General features: G+C 48.0%; 1 protein-coding gene across 2 annotated transcripts in view; it reads left to right on the top strand.

Annotated features, from left to right (window-relative positions):
- Window positions 1-27439, top strand: part of grik2 (glutamate ionotropic receptor kainate type subunit 2) — a 495196-nt gene that overhangs the window by 207250 nt on the left and 260507 nt on the right. The gene's annotated exons all lie outside the window — the stretch shown is intronic.

Raw genomic sequence — 27439 nt, forward strand, 5'->3', positions numbered from 1 at the left:
ATAAAGGGTGCAACATTTAGTTCAGTTCAGTTTCGTTTATTGTCACGTGTGCCGAGGTACAATGAAAAGCTTTAGTTGCGTGCTATCCAGACAGCAGAACGACAATTCATGATTACAATCGAGCATTTACCGTGTATAGATACATGATAAGGGAATAACGCTTAGTACAAGGTAAAGCCAGTAAAGTCTGATCAAGGAAAGTCCAGTGAGGTAGATAGAAGTTCAGGACTGCTCTCTAGTTGTGGTAGGATAATTCAGTTGCCTGATAACAGCTGGGAAGAAACTGTCCCTGGATAAAGAAATCCTCATTAACATCAGAGGTTGATTCTGTAGCATCAGCACAAGTTGGTTCTGAAAGAAACATAGAAACATAGAAAATAGGTGCAGGAGTGGGCCATTCAGCCCTTCGAGCTGGCACTGCCAGTCAATATCATGGCTGATCATCCAGAATCAGTACCCTGTTTCTGCGTTCTCCCCATATCCCTTGATTCCGTTAGCCACTAAGAGCTAAACCTAAAAGCCCTGTCCCACGGTACGAGTTCATTCCAAGAATTCTCCCGAGTTTGCCCTGATTCGAATTCGGAGATTGACGCTAATGGCCACTCATCGGTACTCGGGGCTCTCGTGGACATTTTTCATCATGTTGAAAAATCTTCACGAGTCTTCCCGTGCTTACCTGCCGTTAGCGAGTCTTCCCGAGTACCTGCCGTTAGCGCTAAGAGACGTCCCCGAGCTCCGACGTACCCGCTACGTTCATTCTCCGTGCTTACCACGAGTTTGATTTTATTTAAACTCGGGAGAGCTCTTGGAATGAACCCGTACCGTGGGACAGGGCTATAACTCTCTCTTGCGTACATCCAGTATTTGGGAAGGCTAGTTGAGATTGGGAAGGCTGGTTATTTGTAATTGTTGCGATCATTGTTGACTTCTGAGAGCTGTAGTGTGGCAGGTGGGAAGATGAGACGCTGTTCCTCAAGGTTCTGGAATAGCCCAGCGCAGCACCAGACCAGGTTGTTAATGCCGAGCTTTCATTCTTGTATTAAGCATCAGTCAAGCAATCTGCATCCCCTTCAAATTCAAGCTAGCGTGCAGCTGCCTGTTGCCAGGACCTACATTTAGTTGGAGGTGCCAGTCAGGGAAGTGGAATGAGTCAAGTCTCGTCTCCCACTACTATTTAAGTGCCACTGCCTGACAAACTCTCATTTCTAAATATATATACTCGTGCGATGAGAGTCTACTTATCCCAACAACACGCATGACTTAAAATTCTGGTGACTGCTTGCGTATTAAATCCGCACTTGTTAGACAATACCAATACCACAGGGGAATTATTATACAGCACTAATGAAGTAACTGTGCACAGAAGTTCAGCTGGTTGCAGTCGCCAGTCTCTTTGGATGAATTTAAATAAAAACCTTCTACTGTAAACAACTAAATGTCCTTATGGTTTTTGTGACATTATTTATCACTGGAGTATTGCTCAAAGAAGGAAAGGATCTTTCTGCATAATAAAACTTATTTAGGTTAGGTTAGTGCAAATAGTTATGTTAGTGAAATAGGGCCCATCGAACCACCAAGTCCCCACCGACCAGCGATCCCCGCATATTAACACTCTCCTGCATACACTGGGGACTATTTACATTTACACCAAGACAATTAACCTACAAACCTGTACGTCTTTCAAGTGTGGGAAGAAACCGAAGGCCTTGAGCAAACCCAAGCAGTCACGGGGAGAACGTGCAAACACCGTACAGACCGCACCTGTAGTTGGGATTAAACCCGGGTCTCCAGCACTGCAAACCCTGTAATAATGCCCCTGTCCCACTTAGGAAACCTGAATGGAAACCTCTGGAGACTTTGCGCCCCACCCAAGGTTTCCGTGCGGTTCCCGGAGGTTCCCGGAGGTTTTTGTCAGTCTCCCTACCTGCTTCCACTACCTGCAACCTCCGGCAACCACCTGCAACCTCCGGGAAGCCCAAGGAAACCTTGGGTGGGGCGCAAAGTCTCCAGAGGTTTCCGTTCAGGTTTCCTAAGTGTGACACCGCTGTAAGGCAGCAATGTTTTCCTTTGTCCTCTAGTTTAGTTTAGAGATACAGCGTGGAAACAGGCCCTTTGGCCCACCGAGTCCAAGCCGTCCAGCGATCACCCCCGTACACTAGTTCTACCCCACTCACGAGGGGCATTTTAAAGAAGCCAATGAACCTACAAACTTGCAGAAGGAAACCAGAGCACCCGGACGAAACTGACGCAGGTCACGGGGAGAAGGTAAAATCTCCGTGCAGACAAGCCCCATAGCCAAGATCGAACCTGGGTCTCTGACACTTTAAGGCAGCAACTCTACCACTGTGCCACCGTGCTGCCTCATGTTTACCTTGTTATTATGTTTATGTTCATTTTATAATTGTTAGAAGAGATGCTGTGGACAATTAAATTATAATTTATTGTTGTGTGATAGAATTCTCTCCTGGGAAGTGTGTTGACTGGTGCTGGGTATCATATTTATCAGCACAGAGCAGTTTTCTCAAAGGTATAAGAATATTTATGTTATGGCCTCAAATCATTGTGGTTGTTCCATCCCCTAATGGTTCCATCAAGGACTTACTTGACATTGTAAACATTCCTACATCTGATGTGCTCAGGTCAACAGCGACAAGCTGAAAAATGTGTCTTGTTCACAGTTTACTAGAGTCATTTTTCTCACAGAGAGTGGTGAATCTGTGGAATTATCTGCCTCAGAGGGCGGTGGAGGCAGGTTCTCTGGATGCTTTCAAAAGAGAGCTAGATAGGGCTCATAAAAATAGCGGAGTCGGGGGATATGGGGAGAAGGCAGGAACGGGGTACTGATTGGGGATGATCTAATTGAATGGCGGTGCTGGTTCGAAGGACCGAATGGCCTACTCCTGCACCTATTGTCTATTGTCTATTGTCATACAGCGTGGAAACTAGTGTTGCCAACTTTCTCACTCCCAAATAAGGGACAAAAGTTCAAACAAACGGACAAATTCCCAACAGCAATTCGTTGACCGACTCGGCCGTGGCTGGGTGAATGATGAGTTGGCCCGGGTGCTGGACTGCACACAAGGCCCAGCCGGCGGGCCAGCTGAGGAGTTTTGGCCCGGGCCGGTACACCATCCAACTCATGAACCGATGATCGGCCACGAGAAGGAGGGGTGGTGGTGTCGGCGGTAAGCAAAGGTCCGAAGGTCGGACAGCTGGCTGAGCTGCACTCCACGGGCTGCACTACGTCGGGACGGGTGCGGCTGGGCCGGATGCGACGCTCCGACTCGACAGGCCCCTCGACCCGAGTAGTAGCAGTCAAATACGGGACAAGGGTGGTCCCGCACGGGACAAACCAATTTAGCCCAATATACGGGATGTCCCGGCTAATACGGGACAGTTGGCATCCCTAGTGGAAACAGGCCTTTAGGCAAAACTCATCCTCACCGACCAACATGGTCCATCTACACTACACATCTACACTAATCCCACCTGCCTGCGTTTGGCCTATATCCCTCTAACCCATGTACCTGTCTAAATGTTTCTTAAATGTTGTGATCGTCCCTGCCTCAACTACCTCCTCTGGCAGCTCATTCCATACACCCACCACCCTTTGTGTGAAAGATTTACCCCTCAGATTCCTATTTACTCTGTGGAAGACGCACACAGTTATTATAATAGCAAGATTTCTTCTTGCTAATTCTTCCGATTGCATTTGTCTGCAAATTCCGATATGTGGAGCTGTTTTCTTTTATCTCAATGCACATTTTCGGCAATTGAATGCAATAGTGAACATTTCTGAATGGAATCGTAGCTCTCCTGAAATTTGACTCGACGCTTAGAATCATAAATCACACTTGTTCCGGAGATATGTTTCCTTTGACAGTTGTGCATCTAATGACATAGTTTTCCAGCCTCGGAGAGGTGTAGGGCCAATTAGTCCGTGCAGTTCTGAGGCAAATCTGCCGTTGAGCATTGTCGGAGCAACAGAGGTTTTGATGCCATTGTTTTCACTGCAGCCGCCTGATTTATAGGGGGCTCAGCCAGATGCTGGCAAATCCTCGGAGGGAGATTGTGATCCTCTTTACTTTAGTGGTTTTCTGCTGTCGCCCGTCCCAGCTCACAACCTTTGGCTCCCACCCAACCCATTGACTTCTTGACCCTCAGTCCTCTGAATCAGAGACGTATGTCCTGATGTACTACCCTTGATGTAGGTAAGAATTTTATGGTTCACAATGGGAGTTATGACAATAAAACACTCTCGACTCTCGTCCTTGTGGACCAATCCATGAACTCCAAGACCTGATCTGCTAACCTTTCCTCAACATGTCGGAGTCACAGGGAGAGGTTGAGAAGGCTGGGACTCTATTCCTTAGGGCGCAGAAGGATGAGGGGTGATCTAATAGAGGTGTATAAAATCATGAGTGAAATAGATCGGGTAGACGCACAGAGTCTCTTGCCCAGATTAGGGGAATCAAAGACCAGAGGACATGGGTTTAAGGTGAAGGGAAAAAGATTTAATAGGAATCTGAGGTGTAACTTTTTCACATAAAGGGGTGATGGGTGTACGGAACGGAACGAGCTGCCAGAGGAGGTAGTTGAGGCAGGGACTATCCCAACATTTAAGTAACAGTTAGACAGGTTCGTGGATCTTTAGCCAGACGGGAGTGAATCTGTGGAATTCTTTGTCACAGACATTGATAGATTCTTGGAGATTGATAGATTCTTAATTAGTACGGGTGTCAGGGGTTATGGGGAGAAGGCAGGAGAATGGGGTTAGGAGGGAGAGATCGATCAGCCATGATTGAATGGCGGAGTAGACTTGATGGGCAGAATGGCCCAATTCTGCTCCTATCACTTGACCTTATGGACGTATCTCTGTATGGAATCCTTGTACGGGTTTTGCATTGATACCAATAACATCGTGGATACATTGGTGGATCATGATCCAAAGGCCTGAACTGTTGTTCTGACAACATGAGTTCAACTCCCATCACGACACCTGGCGAACTCAAACTTAAGTAATTGAACACATTAATAACATAGAACAATGGTGCTCATTAAACGGGCAAATCCTCTTAAAACCCGTTTGGCTCATTCAGCAACAAAATCTGTTTTCCTTACCCAATCAAGCGACACTTGACTCAAGACTCTTTGTAATGTATTTGACTTAGTACTTCTCTTTGAATTGACTCAACAAGCCGATTAATTCAGGAGTCAAATAGGTCCGGGCAATAAATGTTGGGCTTGCCAATCGTGCCCCTATTCAGTAAGTGAACAAATACAAAGATAGACACAAAATGCTGGAGTCACTCAATGGGTCAGGCAGCATTGGTGGATAGAAGGAATGGGTGACGTTTCAGGCCCCGACCCTTCTTCAGACTTCAGAAGGGTCTCGACCTGGAACGTCACCTATTCATTTTCTGCAGAGATGCTGCCTGAGCCATTGAGTGACTGCAGCATTTTGTGTCTACGGTGTAAACCAGCATTTGCAGTTCCACCCGGCAAATACATAGAGAACGTTGATATATATAAGGGACTGTAGATGCTGGAGTTTTCAGCATAAGCCAAGCTGCTGGAGGACTGAATCAGGGAGCACTGAAGTAGGGTCGTGACCTACTTCATTAGTAAGGGTGGGCGGTCATGATGGCGCAGTGATAGAGTTGCTGCCTTATGGGCCTGTCCCACTTGGCAATTGTTTAGGCAACTGCCGGCGACTCATAGTCGTAGCAGGTCGCCGATAAACCAGCGACAACCTACGTCATCCTGGCGACAACCTACGACAGCACCTATGTCATGAGAAGTCAAGCTACGCTCATTGGCGTCAAACCCACCGTCGCCGAAAAATTTTCAACATGTTGAAAATTTAGCGGCGACCAGAAAGATGCCACGACTTTTTGCGCGACTGAGGAGACTACGCCCAGGCGACCACCGGTGAACATGTGGCAACAAACTAGTCGCCTGTACTTGCCTAAAAAATCACCTAAGTGGGACAGGCCCATTACAGTGCTGGAGACCCGGGTTCGATCCTGACTATGGGCACTGTTGGTACGGAGTTTGTACATTCGCCCCGGGATCGGCGTGGGTTTTCGCCGAGATCTTCGGTTTACTCCCACACTCCAAAGACATACAGGTTTGCAGGTTCACAAAATTGCTGGGGAAACTCAGCGGGTGCAGCAGCATCTATGGAGCGAAGGAAATAGACGATGTTTCGGGCCAAAACCCTTCTTCAGACTGATGGGGGGTGGGGGGGGGGGGGAGAAGGAAGGAAAAGGGGAGGAGGAGGAGGAGCCCGAGGGCGGGCGGATGGGAGGAGACAGCTAGAGGGTTAAGGAAGGGGATGAGACAGCAAGGGCTAGCAAAATTGGGAGAATTCAATGTTAATGCCATCCGGACGCAAGGTCCCCAGACGGAATATGAGGTGCTGTTCCTCCAATTTCCGCTGTTGCTCACTCTGGCAATGGAGGAGACCCAGGACAGAGAGGTCGGATTGGGAATGGGAGGGGGAGTTGAAGTGCTGAGCCACAGGGAGTTCAGGTAGGTTATTGCAGACTGAGCGGAGGTGTTCGGCGAAACGATCGTCCAACCTACGCTTAGTCTCCCCGATGTAAATCAGCTGACATCTAGAGCAGCGGATGCAGTAGATGAGGTTGGAGGAGATACAGGTGAACCTTTGTCGCACCTGGAACGACTGCTTGGGCTGCACCCGCTGAGTTTCCCCAGCAATTTTGTGTACCTTCGATATTCCAGCATCTGCAGTTCCCTTTTGAACAGGTTTGCAGGTTAATTGGCTTGGTAAATGTAAAAATTGTCCCTAGTGGGTGTAGGAGAGTGTCAATGTGCGGGATTCGCTGGTCGGCGTGGACCCGGTGGGCCGAAGGGCCTGTTTCCGCGCTGTATCTCCAAACTAAACTGAAAGGTCGTCTGCCCATGTACCTCTGTCGATACTGCTTGATGTTCATCCAGCCGTCTGTTTTTTGCAAAAGGAGAACATCAGTTTAGTTTTGAGGACAGCGCGGAAACAGGCCCTTCGTTCGGCCAGCGATCCCCACACACTAGCACTATCCTACACACACTAGGGACAACTTACAATTATAACAAGGCAATTAACCTACAAACCTGTACATCTTTGGAGTGTGGGACAAAACCAGGAGAAAACCCACGTGGTCACGGGGAGAACGAACAGACAGCGGCCATAGTCAGGATCGAACCCGGGTCTCTGGCGGTGTAAGGCAGCAACTCTACCGCTGCGCCACCGTGCCACCCTGTCAAGTGTTTAGTTGCTGGTAAATTTTCTATGTTGTCTATGTTTCTAAATGCTTGTGTTTTACGCTAATAATCTGGATCTTCACGATTCCTATAATTAACAGTTACGTTTCCACCTCCCTCGGCCAATTTATCAATATCCTCTGCTGAGCTTGCCCAGAGAGAGATCTGTGTTATCTGTCTGAACATTGATACCCAGCTGACAGCTGGAGAGGTGATCACTGTAATTGTCAGCCTCTGGCCATTTTAATTACGGCTTTGCGCTGCCACAGAGTCGCATCTTCAGCTCAATTGAGATACTTGGACACTGATTTTCTCCAACAATATGATGATAATCATTATACAAAGTACCGTTGTAATTATTGTCATTGCACTTTAGGGTCTGCTCTGCCACTCCATTTATGTTGAGGAAGGAATTAGTTTGGTTTCAGTAGATTTACGTGAAGGTTTTGGCTTAGGTTCATTATGGCCATGTTTAGCTCAGTTTGGAGATACAGCACGGAAACAGGCCCTTTGGCCCACTTAGACCATGCAAGCCAGTGACCCCCATACACTAGCACTATCCTACGCACACTAAAGAGAATTTATAATTTTACCAAGCCAATTAGCCAACAAACCTGTACATAGAAACATAGACAATAGGTGCAGGAGTAGGCCATTCGGCCCTTCGAGCCTGCACCGCCATTCAATATGATCATGGCTGATCATCCAACTCGGTATCCTGTACCTGCCTTCTCTCCATACCCCCTGATACCTTTAGCCACAAGGGCCACATCTAACTCACTCTTAAATATAGCCAATGAACTGGCCTCAACTACCTTCTGTGGCAGAGAATTCCAGAGATTCACCACTCTCGGTGTGAAAAATGTTTTTCCCATCTCCTTCCTAAAAGACTTCTCCCTTATCCTCTCATCAGCTAGAGTGTGGTCATGACCTCCCATCCACCCTATTGGGGACCACGCAACAAATGCTTTTAGCTGTACCTCAGTGCATGTGACACTAGACTAAACTTAACTAAGCCGTTCTGTGTGTAGCTAAAATATGGCTTTAGGGACCTCTGCTGACTTTTAGTAGAGTTGACCTCACACAGTGCAAGTGTCCAAGGTTGCCGACTGCACCATTGTGTCATGGGTGGTCCAATCTGGCTGGCTGACAGAAGTGGCAAGGGCACTGCAGAGTGGTAGTGGGTGAGAGGACAATTGTTGTCATCCTGTGATCTGTGCTTCACAGAGGCACTGCTACTTCCACAGACGAGGGCCTCAGCAAAGTCATGTTAAATTTCCACGGGGAAGATAAGGAAGGCCAAACAGGCATTTGAGCAGATAAAAGAAAACAATACGTTCAACGTTTTTACTCAGGCACGGGTTTGAATGATTTATAAACCATGATAATGAGAATAAAAAGAGGCAGAGTCTTCAATGACATTGTTCTATTAAATAAAAACATCCATTTTAGAAAATCTCTGGCAAGAAATTTCATTTGAAATTGCATTTGTACAATTAGTATTAGCGTTATAATAAAAAGGGGAAGTGGGTTTAAGGTGGGGGGGGGGGGAGGAAAGAATTAATAGGAGCCCGAGGGACAACTGTTTTACGCAAGGGTTGGTGGGTGTGTGGAACGAGCTGCCAGAGAAGATCGTTGAGGCAGGTGCTATCACATTTAACAGGTACATGGATAGGGTAGGTTTAGAGGGATATGAGCCGAACTTGGGCAGGTATGACCAAAGATCCTATAGCGGAGCAAGATAGACCACTCCTTCAAAATGCAATACGTGTAGAATGCAACGGAGCGGAGCGTGGGCCTTTTTTTCATCCTTTTCAGTAACCCGTCATGACCCGACCCGACCCGACTCGCAGTGTAATCAACGTTGCGGGGGACCAGTTTGTGTTAATAAATTTTAATTCTGAAAATGAGGAGAAGATTTGTACCAAAGAACTTTCATTTTTACGAGGATGTTTCCGTAACCGGCTTCCGTCTCCGCACTAGTTATCTTTGCTCCGCTACGGGACCTTTGGTGCGGAGACGGAAGACGGCTACGGAAATGGGGCCGAAAATTACCCATGAATCTGCCCATGACCGTACTACGTCTTTTTCGTCGAGTGATCTATCTTGCTCGCTCTAGGATCTTTGGCTGTGACTAGTATAGCTGGGACAAGTCAGCCAGTGTGGGCAAGTTGGGCCAAAGGGCCTGTTTCCACGGTGTATGACTCTATGACACGATGTCAAAGGATGGTCTGCATATGGAACGAGCTGCCGTAGGAAGTAGCTGAGGCAGTTATTATCGCAATGTTTACAATGCATTTGTACAGGTACATGGATAGGACAGGTTTAGAGGGATATGGGCTGAACTTGGCCAGGTGGGACTAGTGTAGATGGGACATGTTGGTCGGTGTGGGCAAGTTGGGCGGAAGGGACATCTTTCCATAGACTCCATGGCTCTATAATGGAGATGGTTAAAGTTTAATTTATGAATCAGTTTAATTCCTATAATATGAGCATTGTACTTTTGTAGCAATTTGCTGTAGGAATGAAAGGAAGAAAGTCTCCAAATAATATTGGCGGCCTGCACTGCATCTGACAAGGACTCTAAAGTTAACTTCCATGATCCCTAAGTAGGAAGTGAAGTGTACAGTCTAGCTTTCCTCTGTAGATCAAGTGGTGAAATATTACTTGCATATCCCCATTTAATTAAAATGTATTTTATCTGTTGTGCAATGTGGCTGGTGCTGATAGCGGGCAGCCAGAGGAACAGAGTGGGGCGAGAACACTGGAGGAATTTGTGATGTCCTAATCAACTCTTCAGCATACAAATTAGACAAGAGTTGTGAGTGTGGAAGCAGATGGGATTGTTTAGTTGTGGCTGAGGTGACAAAGTGACAAGCCTCTGCCACACTTCTCCGCTGTAGATCACTCAATGGCATTTTACATTGAGAATTACGAGCTCTTTTGCGCCGTTGAAAGAATTTAAAAGGTTTATGGTTGCTAATCCATCTGATGGAGAGCAGATAAACATGTTTATGACTCTTCCTTCGGGGGGGATGCGACCTTTCCTGCCGTATCGCCCATCTCCGTGTCCGTCTGCGCTGAGGACTATCGCGGAGCTGGCGGCCTCCAACTGCGACCGACCTCGAGGCTGCGGAGGCAGAGCCAGGACTTACCAACGCGAGGCTGGCCGACTTCGGGGCTGTGGTTGCGGGGCGACCCAACTTCCGACCCGACTTTGGAGCCTCGGAGGCTCGGCCGCGGGCCAGTGGACGACATCGTCGGGAGCTCGCAGGTCACAGGCTGGTGACCTGTTTTTCCGGAGCTCCCGCAACTACAGCTGCGTCCGCTGGACTGGAGTGCGGCAGCTTCGGCAGCTTCGACCGCCCCGGGCCGCGGAGTTTGAACCGGCCCGTTTGCGGAGCACGGATTCAGCCGCGGGACTTACCTACCATCACCCGTCGGGGTCACAACATCGGAGGCTTGGATTGCCTCAGCGCAGAGGGAGAGCAAGGAGGGAAGAGACAATGACTTTTGGACTTTAAACTGTGTTGAGTGTTAGTTATTTATTCTATGTTATGACTGCAGGCTAAACCATTTTGTTGCACTGAAAAGTGCAATGACAATAAATTGAATCCAATCCAATCCAATAACAACAGGAGGACCTTGCATGTAGTTAGTAGCACTTTGCAGGCAAAGGGGGCGGCTTGGTGGTGGCGCGGTAGAGTTGCTGCCTTAAGGGCCTGTCCCACGAGCATGCGACTCCATGCGGCAAGCGCGACCTAAAGGGCCTGTCCCACGAGCATGCGACTGCAGACGGCAAGCGCGACCAAACCAGAAGCGGGGGCCGCGCGGAGGTCGAGTGAGTGACATGAATTTCGAGCGAAGTCCGCGGGAAGTTCGCACGTGATGTACGGCGTCGAGGCGGTGCGTACGGCGTCGAGGCGGCTGCGGGCCAGCAGGCCATTGCCGCGCGGAATTTTTGAACACGGTCAGATGTCGGGACCAGCTCCGCACAACTCCATACGGCTCCGGCGATCGAAGTGGGACCGGCCCCGCGAGGCCGTACGGCTCAAGCGACCACGTTAGGTCGCGCTTGCCGCATGGAGTCGCATGCTCGTGGGACAGGTCCTTAACCGAGCCAGAGACCCGGGTTCCATCCTGACAATGGGTGCTGTCTGGGCGGCATTCGTACGTTCTCCCCACGAGTTTTCCTCGAGTGCTCTGGTTTCCTCCAACAATTCAAAGCCATACAGGTTTGTGGGTTAATTTGGCTTTGGTAAAAAAAATTAATTGTCCGCAGTGCTAGTGTACGGTGATCGCTGGTCGGCGCAGACTCGGTGGGACGAAGATCCTGTTTCCGCGCTGTATCTCTAAACTAAACTAAATTAAGCCTCTGGAGTAACTCAGCGGGCCAGGCAGCATCCCTGGAGAACATGGATAGATGATGTTTCAGGTCGAAATGTCACTTATCCATGTTCTCCTGAGATGCTGCCTGACCCGCTGAGTTACTCCAGCATGTTGTGCCTTTTTTTTGGCACTGCAGACCCCGTTTGTGAGGGATCATTGCGTGTCAGTCAATGCCCTGAAGGGATTATATTTTGTGGTCTGGAATTGGCCACTTACCCACTGTAAGAACCTTAATTTTTGAACGATAAAATTACATAAAATTCTTTCCCATGCCTGGTTTACTTTTACAGATAACCAGCATAGCGAGACTGTAAACTGCTTCTGTTGTGCTTGAGGGAATAAAATTACTTACTTACTGCCTATTCTGCCTCCTGGCAGGTAGGGCAGCAACGAAGGTCCTCCACTCAGTAGTATTGATTCCTTCAGTTGCTGTTTCCATAATATATTTGTTTTACGAGACAGGGTTGTTAGCCCTGTGCTCAACCTCCAACCTGGAGGACCAGTGGGTCGCTCTTCGTCTCGCCTCTACCCTTCGACCTGTCCAGCATGGGAGACCCTAACAGGAGACCAATCTCCCGCCGGCATAGCTCTAGGGGTCACTGAGACACACAAGCTCCCCGACCACGACAAGGTTGCGAGGGAATAAATTGGAGGAAACTATTTCTTTTCATTGTTTTCATCCCTCAGTGAGACATGATTTTAAATTGGAAGCGTATCTAGCGCCTGGTTAAAGGGGCTGTCCCACTGTACGAGGTAATTCAAGAGCTCTCCCGAGTTAAAAAAAAAAAAAAAGACTCATGATAAGCACGTAGAATGTACGTAGCGGGCACGTTGGAGCGCGGGGACGTCTCTTAGCGGCTCGTAACGCTAACGGCAGGTACTCGGGAAACGCGGTAAGCTCGGGAAGACATGTGAAGATTTTTCAACATGTTGAAAAATATCCACGAGAGCCCCGAGTACCTACGAGCGGCTATTACCGTAATTCTCTGATTTCGAATCAGGGGAAACTCGGGAGAACTCTTGAATTAGCTCGTACAGTGGGACAGCCCCTTAAGGCACCACACCTCCAGATTCAGGGACAGTTTATTCCCAGCTGTTCACCAGCAGTCTAAAACATCAGCGTCCCTCTCCTCTCCACAGGGCTGTCTACTTGTGGGTCTGCAGATGTCTGTAGAGGCCCATCCTCGAACCAGTAAAAGTAACATTAGCAATTTTTTGCAGATGCCACTAAGCTGGCTGGCAGTGTGAACTATGAAGAGGATGATATGAGGATGCAAGGTGACTTGGATAGGCTGGGTGTGTGGGCAGATGCATGGTAGATGCAGTATAATGTGGATAAATGTGAGGTTAGGACAGGAAGGCAGATTATTATCTGAATGGTGAGGAAAAAATATTTTCACCCAGAGAGTTGTGAATTTGTGGAATTCTCTGCCTCAGAGGCAGTGGAGGCCAATTCACTGGATGCATTCAAAAGAGAGATTGTGCATGATCAGCCAAGATCACAATGAATGGTGGTGCTGGCTCGAAGGGCCGAATGGCCAACTCTTGCATCTGCTGTCCATGTATCTATGTTGCATCATTTACACAATTACACAATTGCAGCGAATTGTGGACGCAGCCCAGACCATCACACAAACCAACCTCCCTTCCATTGACTCCATTCATGCCTCACGCTGCCTCGACAAGGCCAGCAGCGTAATCAAGGGCGCTTCGCACCCGGGCCACTCCCTTTCCCATTGGGCAAAAGGTATAGAAGTGTGAAAATGCACACCTCCAGATTCAGGGACAGTTTCTTCCCAGCTGTTATCAGGCAAATGAACCATCCTACCACCAACTAGAGAGCAGTCCTGAACTACTATCTACCTCATTGGAGACTCTCGGATTATTTTTGATTGGACTTCAGTGGACTTTATCTTTCCCTGAGCTTTATTCGCATTATTCCCTGTATCATGTATCTGTCCATTCTGGACGGCTCGCTTGTAATCATGTATTATCTTTCCGTTGACTGGTTAGCACGCAACAAAAGCTTTTCACAGTACCTCGGTACACGTGACAATAAACTAAACTCAAACTAAACTCAAAATCTAATCTCATTAACTTGCAGTAGTAGATTGTGGAATCGCCATTGTTTTCCCATGGGGAAGATGTGGCATCTCAAGTCTGAATGTTGTTAAGTGTTAACTTGCTTTGAAGTGGCCACCGAGCTGAGACGCAGCATCATCTGTGCATGGAGATGCCCTGCCTGTTCCTTTGTTGTTGCCACCCAGTCTTCTCCCCCTGTCCTACCGTGACCGCGCGGGTTTCCTCCAGGAGGTTTGGTCCCCCCCCCCTCCCCCCCCACCCCCCATCCCAAAGACGTGCAGGTTTGTAGGTTAATTGGCCTCTGTAAATTGTTCCTAGTGTGTGGGAAATGGATTCAAAAGTGGGATAACACAGGCCTGGATAGAGTGGGTGTGGGGAGGATGTTGATCACTGGTGGGAGAGTCTAGGACCAGAGGTCACAGCCTCAGAATTAAAGGACGTTCCTTTAGAAAGGAGAAGAGGGGGAACTTCTTTAGTCAGAGGGTGGTGAATCTGTGGAATTCATTGTCACAGAAGGTTGTGGAGGCTGTCAAAAGATGCCTTAAAGGCGGAATTGGTGGTTTGTTGATTAATACGGGTGTCAGGGGTTACGGGGAGAAGGCAGGGGAATGGGGTTGAGAGGGAACGATAGATCAGCCATGATTGAGTAGTGGAGTAGTTGATGGGCTGAATGGCCTAATTCTGCTCCTATAACGTTATGAGCTTATGACCTCTCCTCCTCCCCCTCCCCCTTCTTCTCCCCCTCCCCCACCCTCACACATTTCTCTCTCTCCCTCTCTCTCCCTCTCCCTCTCCCTCTCCCTCTCCCCCTCCCTCTCCCTCTCCCTCTCCCTCTCCCTCTCCCTCTCCCTCTCCCTCTCCCTCTCTCTCTCCCTCTCCCTCTCCCTCTCCCCCTCTCTCTCCCACTCTCTCTCTCCATCTCCATCTCCGTCTCCCCCTCTCTCCCTCTCTCCCTCTCTCCCTCTCCCCCCCCCTCCCCCCCCCCCCCCCCCTCCCCCCCCCCTCCCCCCCCTCTCCCCTCCCCCCCCCCCCCCTCTCCCCCCCTCTCCCCCTCTCTCTCTCTCTCTCTCGCCCCCATCTCTCTCCCCCATCTCTCTCCCTCTCTCTCCCCCCTTCCCCCTCTCTATCTCTCCCTCTCTCTCGACCATTGAAGTCCCTGATTTCAAATACCATGGTTCTCCACCCTGGATTTTGTTCCGTGCCTTTCTACCTTTAAAACTCCCATGGGAACAATCTCCCTGAATAAGGTTTTAATTATCTTTCCAAGCATGTGCGTCAAAGTCAAATTTAATAATACTCCTGTGAACCATCTTGAGATGAAGTGTCATAGAGAGAAACGGCAAGGAAACAACTCCTTCAGCCCACTGAGTCCATGCTGAGTCCATGTGTCTGTGATGCAGTTGCAAGCTAGATTTCTATTGTACCGATGGTTCACCATACTTGTGCATATGGCAAGTATGCCATATGCCAATACCCAAGCAGTCGTTCCAGGTGCGACAAAGGTTCACCTGTATCTCCTCCAACCTCATCTACTGCATGCGCTGCTCTAGATGTCAGCTGATTTACATCGGTGAGACTAAGCGGAGGTTGGGCGATCGTTTCGCCGAACACCTCCGCTCAGTCCGCAATAACCTACCTGAACTCCCGGTGGCTCAGCACTTCAACTCCCCCTCCCATTCCCAATCCGACCTCTCTGTCCTGGGTCTCCTCCATTGCCAGAGTGAGCAACACCGGAAATTGGAGGAACAGCACCTCATATTCCGCCTGGGTTGCTTGCGTCCAGTTGGCATGAACATTGAATTCTCCCAATTTTGCTAGCCCTTGCTGTCTCCTCCCCTTCCTTAACCATCGAGCTGTCTCCTCCCATCCCCCCGCCCTCGGGCTCCTCCTCCTCCCTATTTCCTTCCTTCTCCCCCCCCACCCCCCATCAGTCTGAAGAAGGGTTTCGGCCCGAAACGTCGCCTATTTCCTTCGCTCCATAGATGCTGCTGCACCCGCTGAGTTTCTCCAGCATTTTTGTGTACCTGGCAATAACCTTGACTTGACTTGGCCCTCAATTAGTCATAGAGTCGGGAATATAGGGCGGCACGGTGGCGCAGCAGTAGAGTTGCTGCCTTACAGCACCAGAGAGCCGGGTTTGATCCTGACTACGGGTGCTTGTATGTTCTCCCCGTGACCTGCGTGGGATTTCTCCGAGATCTTCGGTTTCCTTCCACACTCTAAAGATGTACAGGTTTGCAGGTTAATTGGCTTGGTATAAATGGATAAATGTAAACAATGTCTCTAGTATGTGTAGGGTGGTGTTAGTGGGCGGGGATCACTGGTCGGCGTGGACTCGGTGGGCCGAACGGCCTGTTTCAGCCCTGTATCTCTAAACTAAACTAGTCATACAGCACAGGAACAGGCCCTTTGGCCCAACTTAACCACGCCAACCAAGATGTCCCATCTACACTAGTCCCATTTGGTCCATATCACACAAAACCTTTCCTATCCATTTACCTGTCCAAGAGTCTTTTAAATGCTGTTTACTACCTACTCCTCAAGTGGACGCATTGGTGATCATTTTCCAATGTTCAATAGATTCAAGATCAGTTCCTGTGGATTGGAGGATAGCTAATGTTATCCCACTTTTCAAGAAAGGTGCGAGGGAGAAAACGGGAAATTACAGACCAGTTAGCCTGACCGGTGGTGGGAAAGATGCTGGAGTGAATTATTAAAGAGGTAATAATGGGGCATTTGGATAGCAGTAAAATGATTAGTCCAAGTCAACATGGATTTATGAAAGGGAAATCATGCTTGACTAATCTTCTGGAATTTTTTGAAGATGTGACAAGTAAAATGGATGAAGGGGAGCAATGGATGTAGTGTATCTAGATTTTCATAAAGCCTTTGATAAGGTCCCACACGGGAGACTGGTGACTAAAATTAGAGCACATGGTATTGGGGGTAGGGTGTTGACGTGGATAGAAAATTGGTTGGCAGACCGGAAGCAAAGAGTAGGAGTGAACGGGTCCTTTTCAGAATGGCAGGCAGTGGCGAGTGGAGTGCCGCAAGGCTCGGTGTTGGGGCCACAACTGTTTACCATATATATTAATGATTTGGAAGAGGGAATTAGGAGCAACAGTAGCAAGTTTGTGGATGACACAAAGCTGGATGGCAGTGTGAACTGTGAAGAGGATAGTAGGAGGTTGCAGGGTGACCCGGACAAGTTCAGTGTGTGGGCAGATGCATGGCAAATGCAGTATAATATAGATAAATGTGAGGTTATCCACTTTGGCGCCAAAAACAAGGGGGCAGATTATTATCTCAATGGAGTTAGATTCGGTAAGGGGGAGGTACAGCGAGACCTGGGTGTCCTTGTACACCAGTCACTGAAAGTTGGCGTGCAGGTACAGCAGGCAGTGAAGAAAGCTAATGGAATGTTGGCCTTCATAACAAGAGGATTTCAGTATAGGAGTAAAGAGGTTCTTCTGCAGTTGTATAGGGCTCTGGTGAGACCACATCTGGAGTATTGTGTACAGTTTTGGTCTCCTAATTTGAGGAAGGAGATCCTTGTGATTGAGGCAATGCAGCGTAGGTTCACGAGATTGATCCCAGGGAGGGCGGGACTGTCATATGAGGAGAGATTGAAAAGACTAGGCTTGTATTCACTGGAGTTTAGAAGGATGAGGGGATGATCATACAGAAACATATAAAATTAGAAAAGGACTGGACAAGCTAGATGCAGGACAAATGTTGGGGCGAGTCCAGAACCAGGGGTCACAGTCTTAGAATAAAGGGGAAGTCATTTAAGACTGGGGTGAGAAAAAACTTTTTCACCCAGAGAGTTGTGAATTTGTGGAATTCCCTGCCACCGAGGGCAGTGGAGGCCAAATCACTGGATGGATTTAAGAGAGTTAGATAGAGCTCTAGGGGCTAGTGGTATCAAGGGATATGGGGAGAAGGCAGGCATGGATAATTGATTGGGGACGATCAGCCATGATCACAATGAATGGCGGTGCTGGCTCGAAGGGCTGAATGGCCTCCTCCTGCACCTATTTTCTATGTTTCTATGTTTACCTCCTCTGGCAGCTTGTTTCATATACCCCTCATTCTCTGAGTGAAAAAGTTGCCCCTCAGGTTCATGTTAAACCCCGCCCCTCTCACCTTAAACATATCATTTACACTAATCCCGAGTTTTTGTTACCCCCGAGATTCTACCACTCACCTACACCCTAGAAGTAATTTGTGGTGGCTGTTTAACCTACCAACCTGCACATCTTTGTGATATGGGTGTATAAAGTCTAGAGGAAATTCACATGGAGTTGCTAACTAGCAGTAGACGTGAATACCAAATTGTATTTCTGAGGGACAGGTAAGTAGACGGTGATGATTGAATTTAGTATAGTTGAGTTTAGTTTAGAGGGACAGCGTGTAAACCGGCCCCACGCACTAACACAATCCCACACACACCAGGGACAATTCGTTCATTTATACCAAGCCAATTGACCTACAAATCTGGACGTCTTTAGAATGTGGGAGGAAACCGACGATCTCGGAGAAAACCAACGCGGTCACAGACAGACCGTACAGACAAGCACCTGTAGTCAGGATCAAACCAGGGTCTCAGGCGCTGTAAGGCAGTAGCTCTACCTCTGCAATTAACAGAAGAGGCAAGAGACAAATGTGGGATATAAGACTGGAATGGTCAATTATCTGAGTTTGTTGCATGCAATAGATAGACACTGGAGTAACTCAGCGGGACAGGCAGCATCTCTGGAGAAAAAGGAAGGGTGACATTTTGGGTCGGAACCCTTCTTCAGAGTTGAATTCAATGTTCAATCTAATGATGATCACATGCAGTGGCGGACTGGCCAGGGTGTCAGCTTGCCCGATGGCAAGTGGGCCCCTGATGAAGTGGGCCCCCTTTGTCTCCTGGCAACCAATATTTTTAGACCCAGTCCGCCACTGATCACATGCCTATCAGATAATTTGATGCGGTGACTTGACTGTATGTTGGAGTCTATTTGAAACAATGGAGGAAATCAAAGACAGAAGTCATTGTGAGAGTGGGGTGGAGAATTGCTGTGGCATTTCATTTCAGTTTAGTGAAAGTTTAGTTTAGTTTAGTTCAGAGATGCAGCATGAAAACAGGCCCTTTGGCGCACCGAACCCTCACCAACCAGCGATCCCCACACACTGAAGGACCTGTCCCAATTAGGCGATTTTTTTTGTGCAACTACAGACGACTGCCGCAAAGTTTTCAACATGTTGAAAATGTTTCGGCGACAATGGCGACAATCGTTGTTGTCCTAGCTTGTCGCCAGGTGTCGTAGGCGAATTCCATTTAAACTAGTCCCTGGCATTCGCCTAAAGAGTCGGCGAAGTGGGACAGGCCCTTTAACACTATCCGACTCACACTAGGGACAAGTTTTACATTCATACCAAACCAATTAACCTACAAACCTGTACGTCTTTGGAGCCTGGGAGGAAACCGAAGATCTCAGAGAAAACCCACGCACGTCACGGGGAGAACGTACAAACTCCGTACAGACAAGTAGCCATAGTCAGGATCGAACCCAGGTTTCTGCAAGGCAGTAACTCTATCGCTGCCCCACCGTGATACTATAATTCTTTGAAAAACAGCGCCTCTACCTCTCTATCCTTAAAACATCTCTCCTCCTTCAAGACATTTGTTGCAATATTTCCTTACATGGCCTGGTGTCAAATTTTCTTTGATAATCCTCAGGATATTCTATTAATTCAAAGATGCCATTAAAAAGAACGACGTGTAAGGAGTGGCCTGACAGCTGTGCTCATCCTGGGTTATTTTAGTTTTGTCTGAGAAAGGGTCTGGGCCCGAAACGTCACCCATTCCTTCTCTCCAGAAATGCTGCCTGTCCCGCTGAGTTACTCCAGCTTTTTGTGTCTATCGTTGGGTTAGTTTAGATTAGTTTAGTTCAGTTTTTATTGGATTGGATTGGATTGGATTGGATCCAGAACAAGGGGTCACATTTCCAGAACAAGGGGTCACAGTTCCAGAACAAGGGGTCACAGTTTAAGGATAAGGGGGAAATCTTTTAGGACCGAGATGAGAAAAATATTTTTCACACAGAGAGTGGTGAATCTGTGGAATTCTCTGCCACAGAAGGTAGTTGAGGCCAGTTCATTGGCTATATTTAAGAGGGAGTTAGATGTGGCCCTTGTGGCTAAAGGGATCAGGGGGTATGGAGAGAAGACAGGATACTGAGTTGGATGATCAGCCATGATCATATTGAATGGCAGTGCAGGCTCGAAGGGCCGAATGGCCTACTTCTGCACCTAATTTCTATGTTTCTATGTTTCTATTAGGTTAGATTAGATTAGATTAGATTAGAGATACAGTGGAAACAGGCCCTTTGGTCCACTGAGTCCACGCCAACCAAAAATCACCCATACACTATGTGTTGGCAGGAACTGCAGACGCTGATTTACACTGAATATTCACTACACACCCCTAAACTCGTTCTATGCTATCCAAGCTTTGCATCCTTCACAATAGGGGCAATTAACCGAAGCCAATTAACCCTCAAACATGCACATCTTTGGAATGTGGGTGGAAACCGGAGCACCCGGAGAAAACGGGAAGAACGTACAAACACCGCACAGGCAGCACCCATAGTCAGGATCGAACCTGGGTCTCTGGCGCTGTAATGGCCCTGTCCCACTGTACGAGTTCATTCCAAGAGCTCTCCCGAGTTAAAAAAAAAAATCAAACTCGTGGTAAGCACGTAGAATGAACGTAGCCGGTACGCCGGAGTCTCTTGGCGGCTCGTAACGCTAACGGCAGGTACTCGGGAAAGCTCGGGAAGACTCGTGAAGATTTTTCAACATGTTGAAAAATGTTCACGAGAGCTCCGAGTACCGACGAGCGGCCATTCTTAACGGGTTGGACAGGCTAGATGCAGGAAGATTGTTCCCGATGTTGGGGAAGTCCAGAACAAGGGGTCACGGTTTAAGGATAAGGGGGAAATCTTTTAGGACCGAGATGAGGAAAACATTTTTCACACAGAGAGTGGTGAATCTCTGGAATTCTCTGCCACAGAAGGTAGTTGAGGCCAGTTCATTGGCTATATTTAAGAGGAAGTTAGATGTGGCCCTTGTGGCAAAAGGGATCGGGGGTATGAAGAGAAGGCAGGTACAGGATACTGAGTTGGATGATCAGCCATGATCATATTGAATGGCGGTGCAGGCTCGAAGGGCCGAATGGCCTACTCCTGCACCTATTTTGTATGTTTCTATGTTTCTATTACCGTAAATCTCCGAGTTCGAATCAGGACAACCTCGAAGAGAACTCTTTGAATGAACTCGTACAGTGGGACAGGGCTTTAAGGAAGCAACTCTACCACTGTTCTTTTGCCCAGTAGCTAGAAAATAGACACAAAGTGCTGGAGTAACTCGACGGGTCATGCAGGCATCTACACATGGAGAGGTGACATTTCGGGTTGGGACCATGTGTACTTTTCTAGCTACTGGAGGCTGGATCTCTGCGCCTCTAACTTTACCCGCCGAGGCACATCGCAATGTGTTGCTAATAGTGGCCAACTGAGCTCAAATTGGAGATCAAACCGGGGACTCTGCATTATTCAGCAACCAACTGACTGCTGCCTCAGAGTTGGCTAATCAAAACCATTAACTGCATGATGTATGTGTTCAAGAAGGAACTGCAGATGCTGGAAGATCGAAGGTACACAAAAATGCTGGAGAAACTCAGCGGGTGCAGCAGCATCTATGGAGCGAAGGAAATAGGCGACGTTTCGGGCTGAAACGTCGCCTATTTCCGTCGCTCCATAGATGCTGCTGCACCCGCTGAGTTTCTCCAGCATTTTTGTGTAACTGCATGATGTATGTAGGAGCATTTTGCTAAAGCAATATTCTGGATGGATGGATGTGTTTTCGAACTCCCTATTCTCTCACCGATCCCGGCTGAAAATATATTTTCTTCTCCACTGCATCCAGTGATGCAATGAAAAATAGTCTAAGTGAATTGACTGATATACCCCGGGACTGTTGTCAAATAAAATATTTTATTCCTTCTTGCAGGAATTCCCTCAGGCAATCAATGATCAGTCTCTTCACCGGGGGAAAAGACTGACATGACTATGACATTTACTCTGTAAACTATGAGAAATACATGTGCACAGCTCACCTCATGATTGTGTCTCATTAAACACTTCAATGAAAGATTTTTGCTTTCATAATTACAGCCTAAGGCTGATAGCCTGCAGTAAGAACCAAACACTGCAACACACCTGACACACATGTTTGAAACGGCATGGTGGCTTGGCGTTAGACCTACTGCCGCTCATCGCCAGAGACCCAGGTTCAATTCGGACTAGACGCAAAATGCTAAAGTAACTCAGCGGGTGAGGCAACATCTCTGGAGGGAAGGAATAGGTGACGTTTCGGGTCGAGACCCTTCTTCAGACTGATAATCGGGGAGGGGGCGGGACAAAGATAGAATCTAAGCGGAGACAGTAGGACTGGTGGGAGAATTGGGAAGGGGGAGGGGATGGAGAGGGAAAGCAAGGCCTATCTGAAGTTAGAGAAGTCAACGTTCATACCGCTGGGGTGTAAACTACCCAATTCGGACTACCTGTGCTTGTCAGTACGGAGTTTATACGTTCTGCCCGTGACCTGTGTGGGTTTTCTCCGAGATCTTCGGTTTCCTCCCACACTCCTGAGACGTGCAGGTTTGTAGGTTAATTGGCTTGGTGTAAATGTAAAATTGTCCCTAGCGTGTGTAGTCTTAATGTGTGTGGATCGGCGCCGACTCGGTGGGTCGAAGGGCCTGTTTCCGTGCTGTATTTCTAAACTAAACTACAAACTGCAGATAGACACAAAAAAGCAACGGTATCTCAGCGGCTCAGGCAGCATCTATGGAGGAAAGGAATAGGTGATGTTTCGGGTCAAGACCCTTCTTCAGACTGAGAGTCAGGGGAAAGTGAAATGAGCGATATAGACAGTGATATATAGAGAGATATGGAACAAATGAAGCAAAGATTTGCAAAAAAGTAACGATGAACATGAAAGCATGGATTCCAGAACAAGCTTTTTGTGTCTATCGTTGGATTAGTTTAGATTAGTTTAGTTCAGTTTTTATTGGATTGGATTGGATTGCATTGGATCCAGAACAAGAGGTCACATTTCCAGAACAAGGGGTCACAGTTCCAGAACAAGGGGTCACAGTTTAAGGATAAAGGGGAAATCTTTTAGGGCCGAGATGAGAAAAACATTTTTCACACAGAGAGTGGTGAATCTCTGGAATTCTCTGCCACAGAAGGCAGTTGAGGCCAGTTCATTGGCTATATTTAAGAGGGAGTTAGATGTGGCCCTTGTGGCTAAAGGGATCAGGGGGTATGGAGAGAAGGCAGGTACAGGATACTAAGTTGGATAATCAGCCATGATCATATTGAATACAATACAATTACAATACAATACAATACAATACAATTCAATTTATTGTCATTTGGACCCCTTGAGGTCCAAACGAAATGCCGTTTCTGCAGCCATACATTACAAACAAATAGACCCAAGACACAACATAATTTACATAAACATCCATCACATTGCTATGATGGAAGGCCAAAAAAACTTATCTCTCCACTGCACTCTCCCCCCCGATGTCAGAGTCAAAGTCAAAGCCCCCGGCGGGCGATGGCGAATTGTCCCGTGGCCATTAAAGCCACGCCGGGTGATGCAAGGTCGCTCACCGGGTCTTGGTGTTAGAGCCCCCGACGTGCGCTCGCAGAGACCCGCAGCCATTCCAAGCCGCGCGGGGCGGTGATGTAGGCCCCGCTCCAGGAGCTCTTCAACCCCGCAACTCGGGCGGGAGAAGTCGCCGTTGCGGGAGCCCTGAAAAGCGGTCTCCCTCCAGGGACCCGCGGGCTCCCGGTGTCGCCGCCCGCCAAACCCGCAGTTGCAGCCACCGAAACTCCGGAGGTCGGGCCGCAGCAGCGTCCACCACAGCTCCACCCGCTCTGGACTCGGCCAGCTCCGCGACGGTGAGGTGAGTAGTCGGCACCACAGCCCCCGGTCTTCCTGTTGGAGGCCGCTCCTCGTTGCAGCCCCAACGACAACGGAGACCCGACAAAGAAAAGGTCGGGTCTCCCGTGCAGGGAGAGATTTAAAAGTTACCCCCAACCCCCCCACACCACCCCCACCCCCCCACACACATACCCCAACAAAAAATAACAAAAACTACATAAAAACATAGACATAAAATAATAAAAAACGCAGACGGACTGCAGAGGCCGCTGCTGACGAGAGTCGCGCCGCCCAACAAATGGCGGTTCAGGCTCGAAGGGCCGAATGGCCTACTCCTGCACCTAATTTCTATGTTTCTATATTTCTAAGCAGTCCATTGCTGGCTGTGTGCCTGACTCGCTGAGTTACTCCAGCTTTTTGTTTCGTTAAAAAATGTAGTGTGTGTATGGAACGAGCTGCCAGAGGTGGGAGTTGAGGCTGGGACTATTCCGACATTTAAGAAACAGTTGGGCAGGTACATGGATAGGACAGCTTTGGAGGGATGTGGGTCAAATGCAGGCAGGTGGGACTAGTGTAGATGGGACATGTTGGCCTGTGTGGGCAAGTTGGGTTGAAAGGCCTTTTTCCGTGCTTTATCACTCTATGACTGTGACTCTATCCCCGGTTTAAACCAGCATCTGCAGGTTCCTTTCTGCTCATTTAAAAACTGCAGGAAGGTTATTTCTATTTTTACCCGACCCTTTCATGAAATGATCCTAGTGTTTAACTCGGTCCATTTCTGTTCTATTTCACGAGCGGCATCGATGAACCTCACCGCAGTTTTTAAATATTTTTATGGAGGATGGAAGGACATTGTGCGGTTTGCAGATCAATAACTAATACACTGAGCTGCAGGCAGAGTGCGCGGACATTAAGCAGAAAGATTGATGAGAATTGAGTGGTGCCTTGGGTCAGAACTCCATGCTCCAGGCCTGAATCAATCCCAGTCTCTCAGCTCAGCACCTGTCTCTGGCACAACTGAACTCATCACGTGGGACTACGGAAGGTTTGGTACAAATTAATAGCAGAGCACTCGATTTCACTCAGTTAGGTCATAAGGGTAGATGATATACGAGACCAAAAGACATTGTGATGATGGAGCATAGATCTTCTTCCCTGAGGATAAGGTTAAGATACTTATCATGAGCTTCTGTTTTGACTGCAGTATATCTGGCAAGGGAGTTCATAGTGTAGGAAGGAGCTGCAGATGCTGGCTCAGAAACATAGACAATAGGTGCAGGAGTAGGCCATTCGGCCCTTCGAGCCAGAACCTGCCATTCAATATGATCATGGCTGATCATCCAGAATCAATACCCCTGCAATCAAGTTCCTGCTATCTCCCCATATTACTTGATTCCGTTAACAGTCATTAGAATAAAGGGGAGGTCATTTAAGACTGAGGTGAGAAAAAAACTTTTTCACCCAGAGAGTTGTGAATTTATGGAATTCCCTGCCACAGAGGGCAGTGGAGGCCAAATCACTGGATGGATTTAAGGGAGAGTTAGATAGAGCTCTAGGGGCTGGTGGAGTCAAGGGATATGGGGAGAAGGCAGGCACGGGACGATCAGCCACGATCACAATGAATGGCGGTGCTGGCTCGAAGGGCCAAATGGCATCCTCCTGCACCTATTTTCTATGTTTCTATGTTTCTAACCCTAAGAGCTAAATCTCACTCTCTCTTGAATACATCCGGTGAATTGGCCTCCACTGCCTTCAGTGGCAGAGAATTCCACAGATTCACAACTCTCTGGGTGAATAGTTTTTCCTCGTATCAGTCCTCATTGGCTGGCCTACACCTTATTCTTAAACCGTGACCCCTGGATCTGGGCTCCCCCAACATTGGGAACATTTTCCCTGCATCTAGCCTGTACAATCCCTTAAGTATTTTAGATGTTTCTATAAGAACCCCTCTCATCCACGATCACATTGAATGGCGGTGCTGGCTCGAAGGGCCGAATGGCCTACTATTGTCTATGGCACCTATTGTCTACTGTCTATTATCCTTCTAAATTCCAGTGAATACAAGCCCAGTCGCTCCACTCTTTCATCATATGTCAGTTCCGTCATCCCAGGAATTAACGTGGTGAACCTACGCTGCACTCCCTCAATAGCAAGAATGTCCTTCCTCAAATTAAGAGACCAAAGCTGCAAACAATAGACCAAAATGTTTTCACATTTCTATACCTTTTGCCTGATGGGAGAGAGGAGAAGAGGGAGTGGTAGGTGATGTTTCGGGCGTGAAGAAGGGTCCCGACCCGAAACGTCACCCTTTCCTTCACCGCACAGATGCTGCCTGTCCCGCTGAGTTACTCCAGCATTTTGTGTCTTAAGAAGTTCATAGACCTGGCATTGAGTGTAGAGTATAATAAAAGAACAAATCTTCTCGCACTGATATTCCACATCTTGGATAGAGTGGACGTGGAGAGGATGTTTCCACTGGTGGGAGAGCCTTGATGGAGGAATTTCTTTAATCAGAGGGTGGTGAATCTGTGGAATTCATTGCCACGGAAGGCTGTGGAGGCCAAGTCAATGGATATTTTTAAGGTAGAGATAGATAGATTCTTGATAAATACTGGTGTCAGGTGTTATGGGGAGAAGGCAGGAGAATGGGGTTAGGAGGGAGAGATAGATCAGCCGTGATTGAATGGTGGAGTAGACTTGATGGGCCGAATGGCCTAATTCTGCTCCTCTATCACTATGGACGCATGACTGGTCAAGAAGGCTCACCAGCGTCTCTTCTTCCTGAGGAGACTGAAGAAGGTCCATCCTGTCTCCTCAGATTCTGGTGAACTTCTACCGCTGCACCATCGAGAGCATCCTTACCAACTGTATCACAGTATGGTATGGCAACTGCTCTGTCTCCGACCGGAAAGCACTGCAGAGGGTGGTGAAAATTGCCCAACGCATCACCGGTTCCTCACTCCCCTCCATTGAGTCTGTCCAAAGCAAGCGTTGTCTGCGGAGGGCGCTCAGCATCGCCAAGGACTGCTCTCACCCCAACCATGGACTGTTTACCCTCCTACCATCCGGGAGGCGCTACAGGTCTCTCCGTTGCCGGACCAGCAGGTCCAGGAACAGCTTCTTCCCTGCGGCTGTTACACTACTCAACACTGTACCTCGGTGACTGCCAAGTCACCCCCGTCCACCTGACACTCCTTCCACCAGGGAAAAAATAATTGCACTACCATGACTGTATTCAAAATATATTTATTTATTGCTCATATTCTATGTCGCTCTTCTAGGGAGATGCTAACTGCATTTTGTTGTCTCTGTACTGTACACTGACAATGACAATAAAGTTGAATCTGAATCTGAATCTGAATCTGAATCTGACCAAGCACATGAACACCAAAATAAGCGCAAAACTGTAAAATAAAATCCACAATACATAATGAGCAGGAGTGTTCCTGGCTGAATTTTAAATTAGTTATGTGCAGTGGATGAATTAATATCATCTCACATTCATCTTTCATTACCACGGTAACAGTCGTTGAAAATGAACATAATCTGGTCGGCGCGCCAGTCAGTGTTGAGTGATACCTCTCAGCGGGTGAACTATGTCTTTCCCTGATAAAATTGTCTGGCTGGCTTATTGAAGGTTTAGATGCAACATTGGCACACACGTCACACCCAAGCAACAAGCAGTAGATCAGTTGTC

Source organism: Amblyraja radiata, chromosome 5 (genome assembly GCF_010909765.2).
Source record: "Amblyraja radiata isolate CabotCenter1 chromosome 5, sAmbRad1.1.pri, whole genome shotgun sequence".
In the NCBI taxonomy this organism is placed as follows: domain Eukaryota; kingdom Metazoa; phylum Chordata; class Chondrichthyes; order Rajiformes; family Rajidae; genus Amblyraja; species Amblyraja radiata.